Below are 9,357 nucleotides of genomic sequence, written 5' to 3'. Positions count from 1 at the left end.
GAAAAAAGAGAATTACACAGATCTGTTGATCAATTAATGAAAGTTTATGTCATATTTTTGGATTTTGCCTTGCATGTCACACGTAAAATATGTCCTTTGCTATGATTTCTTTTCTCATTCTCAGTAGTCACTTTTGCACCTTGTGGATATATCTTTTACATTTTGTGGCTAGGCACTGTATTCTTTTTCTTAAAGTTGTTCCTTAAAATGTGTAAGTGTCAAACCCAGGCAGCCTGGACCCGCCTTTACCAGGGCTGGGGTGGAGCAGAGTCAGAGAAGACTCTGGAAGGATGGACAGTGGGTGAGAGAAGGGAGTGCTGAGGGGTTTCCAGGAAGCTGAGCCTTGTGGAGCCAGTGGGGGCTCCTCTCAGCCTTGGAGGCCCCCCTCTTGTACTCTCCCTGGGGAATCTCTGGAGGTCGTGAGAATCAGGGAGAGACACCCGCCCACGTGATGTTCTTCATTGTCTCAAATGGAATGAGAACAAATCATGCAATCACTAGGGGGATGTTTGCAAAGAATTAAAAATCAGAATAAACATGCCTGCTTAGCTGTGTCTGACTCTTTGCGACCCCATGGACTGTAGCCTGCCAGTCTGCTCTGTCCATGGAATTTCCCTCAAGAGTATGGGAGTGGGTTGCCATTTCCTCCTCCAGGGGACCTTCCCGACCCAGGGATTGAACTCACGTCTCCTGTGACTTCTCCACTGCAGGCAGATTCTTTACCTGCTGAGACATCCAGGAAACCCAAAATAAACATACAGTGTTTTGTTAATGAAAGTACATTTGAATTTTGGGGAAAGATGAAGAACTTTCAGGTGTACACCTTAAAAAAAATTAGGCTTTATTTTTCAGAGTAGTTTTGGGCTCCCAGAAAATCTGAGAGGAAGGTACAGATTTCCCTGCCTCTGCATGCCCATGGCCTTGACCGCCATCAACATCCCCACCAGAGCGGTGCACTCGTCACAGCCGGGGGACTGACATGGACTCACCATCATCACACAGTCCTGAGCACCAAGCCGCACTCCTGGTGTGGTGCTAACACACTCGGTAGGTTTGGGCCTGCATCCACCACAGATCCTGAGTATCCCCTGGGCCCCACCTACCCATGCCTCCCTCCTCCAGCCCCTGTAAGTCACCGAGTATTCACTGTCTCCATAGTTTCAACTTTGTAGATCAGACAGCTGACTCGAGTCAATGAAAACAGCCAAGAAGGGGAAAAACAGAAACAAAATTCTGGAATACACCCTAGAGTGGTGGGTGGAGTTGAGGCATGCTACCAACGCTGGGCCACATCTGCAGGAGACCCAGCCTGGGGTCTAGTGGCTGGTGATGACCCCCACAACTCCCAGCACAAGGTTCCACTCGCAGGAAACATGACCAGTCTTCCCAGAATGAGGCTGGCCAGAGTCTCTGAGTGGGCCTCTGCTGGCTGTGTGCCGGGAGCCAAGTGCTTCTTTCTCAGGAGAGTCCAGAGCAGCCTTCACATCCCCACTTTCCATCAGTGGCATCCTGGCCGGTTGCCATGGAGATCCACTGGCGCAGCACTCTGTCCAGCCCCAGCCAGGTCAGACCAGGGGCCACTCTGACCCTCGGTGTCGTCCTCGAGACACTCTCTGCTCAGTCCCTCTCCTCCCCCTCCCCTTCCCCCTCCACCTCGGCTATTACTTGGCCTTCCCAGTTGGGTTGGTGGAGAGCCTGGTGCCAGGAGTCCTACGTGGTCATGAACTATTCCTGGGGCAAGAAGACTTTGCTCAGCTCCAGCCCCCAGCCCCCAAGGGACCTTTCAGGGGCTTTCCTCTGACTGCCTGGCCCTGGGGCCCGATGCCATTGAGCAGCTTTTCAGTTGTGCCAAGAAGTTGGTGCGGGGCTGCCACTCGGCCATGTGCTTCTTCAACCAGTAGTTGGGAGCAGGGCCTTGGATGCCAGTAGGATCTCTGGGGACAGGGTAGGTCATGGCTGAGGGCCCTGAGGTGCACCCAGCGGTGGGGGGTCCTCTTGGGGCCACCCACCCTCCCAGCGACACTGCTGTCACACGGATGGCCCCACCTCCCTGGCCTGAGCCGGGGGCCGTCCCGACCCGGAGGCCTGGCAGGGCTGATTTCAGACTGTTTGTGCATGGCCCAAGCTGGCAGCATTGGCACAGCTCCAGAAGGCTATAAGAACACAAGACAAAGAGGAATACATGGCAGAGCCCACACGCAGACCTCAAACCCTGACCCAAGCAATGAGTGGAATACCTGCCCCGATGAGCAGGGACCCAGGACCGCCCCACTGCGTCCATTCTTTCTCCCAAGGGCCTTCATCCACGGTGCTTCTCCCCATGGAGTCCAGGCCCGTCCATGCCTGTGCCTTCTCCTTGCAGTTCTGGAAAGGCCCACGCTGGCTCTGCAGCTGTGTGTGACCAGGGTCTGGTCATCGGGTCTGGTCATCTGGTCTGGAGCCCCATGGTGGGTGGGTTCTACCCATTGGTCTTCTTTCTCAGGGGTCTGGGGGGAGGTGGGGTGCTCACTGGGCAGAGGATGGGAGCGGGGGGCTGACACGGGTCTTCCTCAGCAGCAGCCCTGGCCCCAGGGTGCTGGGCAGCCTGACCCAGTGAAGGATGCGGCCGTGGTTGTGGCTCGCCGGGCACAGTGATGGGGCTGTGCCACAGGCCGGAAAGTCCAGTCCCCCACTGGGAGGGAGCAAGAGCCTGGTCCCTTTCATCTTACTGTGAAGGCTCGAAGCAGAGGATAAAATAGTTGGATGGCGTCATTGACTCAATGGACATGAGTTTGAGCAAATTCTTGGAGGTAGTGAAGGACTGGGAAGCCTGGTGTGCTGCAGTCCACGGGGTCACAAAGAGCTGGACAACAGAGTGACTGAAAACCAACAACAAATCTCTCCTGCACGAGAGACAAGAGCAGGGGAGACAGAGAGTGGGGCAGGCAGGCCCTGAGGGACGCATCTTAGCGGGCAGCGGTCACCACCCTGTGCCTGGGGCTGGGCCCTCTGCCCTCTCTGGGACCAGGACTTGACCTCGAGGATGAAGCCTAGGGAAGGGTCTCCCAGTTACAACCCCCACCCCTGTGCCCCAAGGAGTTTCCCGACCCACGAGTTGCAGTGGGCTTGTCCTTGACCCGACCACTCAATCTCCAAAGCCCACCAAGTCCATCTGTCCAGCTGCTCTACCTACCTTCAGTGGAGGGGGGGGCACAGCTTGCTTTCCAGGGTTCCCCTTTCCAGTGGGTCACAAGGGTGGCCCGTCAGGCTAGGGGAATTGACCTGGCCTGAGTCAGTCCCCAGTGACCGAGAGGTGGGAGGAAGCAGAGGAAGGGTATCACCCGTTCCTGCATGCCTTGCCTTCCTGGCTCACCTGTGACCGGCCTGCACGACACAGGCCAGGCCACCAGCCCACCCTGGGAGGCGCCTTCTCGGGTGTGACCACTGGAGGAGCCCAGACCCCTCTGAGGTCGACAGAATGCAGGACTTTTCCCCAGACCTGACATATCACCCGAGCCATGGAGCCCACAGCCCGTGCTGCCCCTGCCCACTGCAGGGGATACACATGGTGCGTTGTTTCTGCCTGATGGGAGAGGCTCAAGCCAAAGGAAACGAGGGTGGGCGGGCAGGGAAGGGAGATTTGGGTCAGTCATTTCACAGCCGTGTGCTTTCCTGGTCTGGCAGCAATGGAGAAGGAAAAACGCTCTTAGGGGACACCCTTGTGTCTCTCGCTGGAACCCAGGAGGTGATTCTAGAAAACAGTAGCAGAGACAGGCCCTCGGAGAGGCCCGCACCATCCTCTGTGCTCAGGGTGACCTTGGAGACCAGCTGGTGCGGGGCGGTGCTGCCACGGCCTGTGTCCAGCGTCCCTGTTCCGAGGTCCCCCTGGCCCTCAGGGCCCCCGCTGGGCGAACAACTCCAAGCCCATCGGTCACATTTGGTCCTGAATTTGATCCCCCACTCCCTACCCCGCACCCCCGCCCCCCACAGCCGCACCCCTCAAGAGACCTAGCAGGCAAAACCCGTCTTCCTACCAAGGACGTTAGGAAGGGATTATTCACTTTCCAAAGAACTCTTTTTTTTTTTTTCCCAGAAAAGAACACTCTGAATTTTCCAGAAGCTCCGACAGCCACTTCCCCGAGTGCATTCACTGTGTGATTCGTTTTTTTCACACTGAGACAGTGTTTCGGGAACACATCCAGTTCAGGGAAGGAAGAAGCCTTCTGGGCTGTGTGTGTGTGTGTGTGGAGGGGGGACTCTTGTGGGGGAGGTGCAGCCTGGCAGGCCTGAGGGGTCCGAGGCCCTGACTCCCAGGGTCCTGGAGCCGTGGCCTGGCGTCAGCAGCGCCCGGCTCCTCTGTGGGGTGTTTCCTGCCCTGGAAGCAAGGGGTGGGGTGGCCACCCCCCACCCCCACAGGCAGCATGTGATGTAGTGGAGGCTTGCTGAGCAGCTGACACAGTTGGGGAGCAAGCATGACACCATGTGTGATGGGGGAGGGGCCAGGTGGTGAAATGTGACGTGAGAGCAAAGGAGGGAGGTCATGAGAAAAGATTTGAGGAGGGAAAGCCCTGGACACTGCTCCCTGTGAGCACTGATTCAGGTGGTGCCCTGTGTCTCACGGGGCAAAGGGAGATACCCAGAGTCCTCTAGGTCCCCAACTCACTGCGGGGTCTCGGGTGGCAGGCCCATCCCCCCAAGGAAGACAGAGGGTCGTGGACCGGCTGGGGTGGGGGGGGTTGGGAGTGGGATCAAGGTCTCCTCTGCTCTGTGTATGAGGGCAGCAGGGAGCCCAGGTCCAGCTCCCTGCCCGGGGTGAGCCGTCTGGCTGGCTGGGCTTCAAACCTTTCATGGCACGTCAGACAAGACCTCAGTGCCTCCTGGCACAGTGATCCTCTTTGACCTCCCCTCCCCCACCCTACCCTATTCTTGTATAGAACTTGTTTCTAAGTATGTTGTCTCCCAAGGGCACAGGGGAGCAATCCCAGGCCATTTTCAACAGAGAGGCTGTAAGTCACTAGACCCCCTGGGCTGGGCAATGAACTCAGAGTGTTCATTTGGTGACCCCCCACCCCCACCCCAACCCCTGGCCTCGGGGCAGCTTTCCTAAACATGGGCCTTAACACTCAGGAGGCCCAGACCCTCCACCTTTCAATCCAGACAAACTGCACCGCAGCCCAAACCACTATGACCAAAAACATCCTACATTTTAGGTGGGAACTAAAAATAACCAGCAGTCTGGGCAGCCGGGCTGACTTGGGTGGCCGTACATGTGTGTGCTGCGTTCGCTTGCTGTGTTTGCTTACATGTAAGAAGTCTCTTTAAAGAGGCAACTCTATCTAGCGTTTTGTCTCTGTAAGTCGAGGTGGTCAGCAGATATTTCCCTCAGGATGGTGATGATACTGCTTCTGCTTTTGTTGTGATTTAAAAGGAAACGGTCTCTCCTTGTCCTTCTGCCCTGGGCGGGTCACAGCAATAGTGGAAAGCAGTCATCTATAAAATGATCAGGTCCTGGGGTGTTCCAAGCTCCCGTTCCGCTCTGTAATCTGAGATCTGGGGGAGGGGGACCCATCAGGAGAGGAAATGGACTTGAAGCCACAGCAGGCAAGTCGCTTATACGTCTTGGGCTCTGTCCCCATGTCTGTAAGGTGGGGAGGGCGGGGTAACGGTCCTGCCTCGGAAGTATCAGAGAACATGGTTACTCAAGGGGCTTGTAAACTGTAGGGCACTGTGCAAACACAAGATGTTAATTATAGCTCTGGTTTGTAATTAAATCACAGATGTGAACAACTCATAGAAATGCAGTCAGCTTTCCTTGCCGATCTTGGCCCCGCCAAGACCCCCATCAGTGAGGGACAGAGGATGGCCTTGTAGAGACCACCACCGTCACTGTCTCCAACAACACCTGAGCCCACTGCTCTGACCAGCTGTGGTGCTGAAGAGCAGTGGGGAGTGGTGGGTCAGAGGCCCCGGGAGTCGTGCATGGTGTGCTGGGAGGGGACAAGGACAGTGAGCAGTCACCAAGACCTCCCTGCTTGGGCCTGGGAGGGTCTGATTTAATCATCACGGCTGCTGGGCAGGCAGCACCCACCCTCTGGCTTCATGGATGAGAGACTGAGGCAGAGCGCTAAGCAAGCCTGCAATCTGTTTTATGTCCTCAGGGAAAGAGCTTAAAGCCTTTGTGAATGCCAGTGAGCTGACAGATACTGAAAAGGATGTCCAGGGGACACGGGGCAGCAGAGACCACGCCACCATCCAGAGTTTGGTCTCTGCTCCCCATGAAGTCTCCATTTGCGGTTTCACGCAGCTTCCACCCACCAGCAGCCTGCTCATTGTGGCTCTAATGTCCAGACGCCAATATCCTGCTCAGAGCAGTGAGCCGTCAACTTCCAAGAGCCAGGGCTGAGCTGCCAGCCAGAGCTGCCCCGCGTGGGGCAGTGGGCTTGTTGGTCCCCAACTCGATCCCATTTGCTGGGCAGTGGCCCCCACCCCAGCTGTGTGCTGTGCTTGGGGCTCACAGCTGCCGAGACTCTGGAAGAGGGTGCTCCCTGAGTGAGCTCACACCTGGAGCCCGTGGGACCAGGTTGAAGCTGTCCCCGTCGATGTCCTGGCTTAGCCATCTCCTGGGTCCTGTCCCCCACCACCCCCACTGTCCCTGCCCCCGCCCGCCCTTCTCTCTGTATTAGTTGGCCAGAGCTGCTGCCACCAACACCACTGGAGGGGCAGCTTAAGCAGCGTCTGTTCTCTCACCGTCTGGAGGCCAGACGTCTGCGATGGAGATGCGGGCAGGTTGGGTCGCTCCGAGGCCTCTCTCCTTGGCTTGCAGACTGCCGTCCGCTGCTGTGTCCCCTCGTGGTTGCTTTTCTGGGCCCCCTCGGCCCTGGATACCCCTCTGTGTGTCCTAACCCCTCTTCCTACAAGGACACCAGCCTCCCTGATGGCTTCGTTTTAACTGATTCGTCTCTGAAAAGAGCTTGTCTCCAAGTTCAGTCACATTCCAAGAGACTAGGGCTTTATCGTGTGAATTCAGGGGAATCTGATTCACACCGCAGTGCTTGGGACTGGGATCATTTCCCCAATAAATCACTTTCAAAGCAACCCCCGTCTCAGGCTTTGTTTCTGAGGCAGGACCCACCCAGCTTCCTGCTTCTCAGAACAGGGAGGGGACCGCCCTTGCTGTGAGTCCTGCTCAGAGGCAGCCTCCTGGGGACCCTGGATACAAGCTCCTGGCACTCCATGGGGAGAGGTCAGGCTGCAAGTTGGAAGAGGGGACGTGAACCCCAGGCCGGCCATTACTCATTCCTTGAGGATTTTTAGATGAAGCTTTGTTCAGAAACTGCCCCAATATGTCCATTTGTTAGTTGAAGTGTAAGATTTTTCTCACGTAACAATGTAAATATAAATAATTTGCCCTTTGATAGGCACAGCTTTTTATTCCTGGAAACTCAGAGGAACCAAGTCATTATAAATTATAAGAATGGAAAGAAATCACTGCAAATCTGACCCGGCTTCTTCCCCGGGGGGCATGGGAGCTGCCCGCAGGGGCGGGAACCTTCAGCTGTTTCCGGGCTCAGCCAGGGTCCGCCTGAGCCAGTCTCGTGGTTGCTCCCAGCCCCAAAGTTGACTCCACGTGGGACAACAAAAGATTTAATTAGCCTCTCTGCTTTTTCCATCTGGGAAGCAGAGCTCAGAATGCTTGCCACCAGAGGCCATGCAGACAGAGGCATCTGTTTTGGGAAAGCCTCTGTGCCTGGGATGGAAGGCATCCATGGTCAGCACGCAGGCCAAGCCAGAGAGGAGACCCCTCGGATCCAGGACAGGACCATGCAGCTCTCCTCACTCACAGGGCATTGTCCGTTGTGTCCAAGTATTAGAGAGCCTTGCTGACACCAGTTCCTTCCTGTTTAGATGCTGTGCGAGCCCTGCCCCCACCCCAGTGTGATGGCTTGTGGACTTCTGTGCTGGCAGGTTTTGATGGTCTGCTTCCTCAGGGCGGTCCTCCTCAAAGGCAGCAGGGGGTAAAGTGGGGATCCAGCTTCGGGTAGAAAACCAATCCATTGCTAATTTCTTTTTTTAAATTAAGAAATAGTTGACAATTAAAAGCTATATTCATTTAAAGTGCACAATTTAATCATTTGATATACACGTACATTATGAAATAAACAACATAATTAAGCTAATTAGCGTATCCATCACCTTAGGTAGGCTGGCTTTCTTCCTACCTTCTTCTTCCCTCCCTCCTTCTTTCTCTTCTTTCCTTTTTCCTTTCTTTCTTTCTCTCCCTTTCCTTCTCTTCACTCCCCTCTTCTTTCTTTCTGATGCTTGGAGTGAACACAAGATCTACCCTCTGGCCAGTTTCAAGTGTAAAGTATTGTTGACTATAGTTACATTGCTACACAGTAGATCTCCAGAACTTACCAGTCTTTTGTAACTGAAACTTTGTATCCCTTTACCAACAGCTCTCCATTTTCTCCTCCCCTTAGAAAATTAGAGATACCGAGGGAACATTGCATGCAAAGATGGGCTCGATAAAGGACAGAAGCAGAAGATATTAACAAGAGGTGGAAGGAATGCATAGAACTGTACAAAAAAGATCTTCACGACCAAGATAATCACGATGATGTGATCACTCACCTAGAGCCAGACATCCTGGAATGTGAAGTCAAGCGGGCCTTTGAAAGCATCACCACGAACAAAGCTAGTGGAGGTGATGGAATTCCAGTTGAGCTATTTCAAATCCTGAAAGATGATGCTATGAAAATGCTGCACTCAATATGTCAGCAAATTTGGAAAACTCAGCAGTGGCTGCAGGACTGGAAAAGGTCAGTTTTCATTCCAATCCCAAAGAAAGGCAATGCCAAAGAATGCTCAGACTACCGCACAGTTGCACTCATCTCACATGCTAATAAAGTCATGCTCAAAATTCTCCAAGCCAGGCTTCAGCAGTACGTGAACCATGAACTTCCAGATGTTCAAGCTGGTTTTAGAAAAGGCAGAGGAACCAGAGATCAAATTGCCAACATCCACTGGATCATGGAAAAAGCAAGAGAGTTCCAGAAAAACATCTATTTCTGCTTTATTGACTATGCCAAAGCCTTTGACTCTGTGGATCACAATAAACTGTGGAAACTTCTGAAAGAGATGGGAATACAGACCACCTGACCTGCCTCTTGAGAAACCTATATGCAGGTCAGGAAGCAACAGTTAGAACTGGACATGGAACAACAGACTGGTTCCAAATAGGAAAAGGAGTACTTCAAGGCTATATATTGTCACCTTGCATATTTAATTTATATGCAGAGTACATCATGAGAAACTTTGGGCTGGAAGAATCAAGATTTCTGGGAGAAACCTCAATAACCTGATATGCAGATGACACCA

General features: G+C 54.0%; 1 long non-coding RNA gene across 1 annotated transcript; it reads right to left on the bottom strand.

Annotated features, from left to right (window-relative positions):
- Positions 1 to 818: 818 nt before the first annotated feature.
- LOC114110464 (uncharacterized) lies at positions 819 to 7,014 on the bottom strand. Its single transcript, XR_003586720.3, has 2 exons — positions 6,727 to 7,014; positions 819 to 5,529 (listed from the first exon to the last, which is right to left on the bottom strand). It is a non-coding gene; the product is annotated as an uncharacterized LOC114110464 (long non-coding RNA).
- Between the last annotated feature and the right edge of the window lie 2,343 nt (positions 7,015 to 9,357).

Source organism: Ovis aries, chromosome 1 (genome assembly GCF_016772045.2).
Source record: "Ovis aries strain OAR_USU_Benz2616 breed Rambouillet chromosome 1, ARS-UI_Ramb_v3.0, whole genome shotgun sequence".
NCBI classification, from domain to species: domain Eukaryota; kingdom Metazoa; phylum Chordata; class Mammalia; order Artiodactyla; family Bovidae; genus Ovis; species Ovis aries.
Note: the sequence above shows the minus strand (reverse complement) of the source record. Positions and strands in the feature narration are given on the sequence as shown.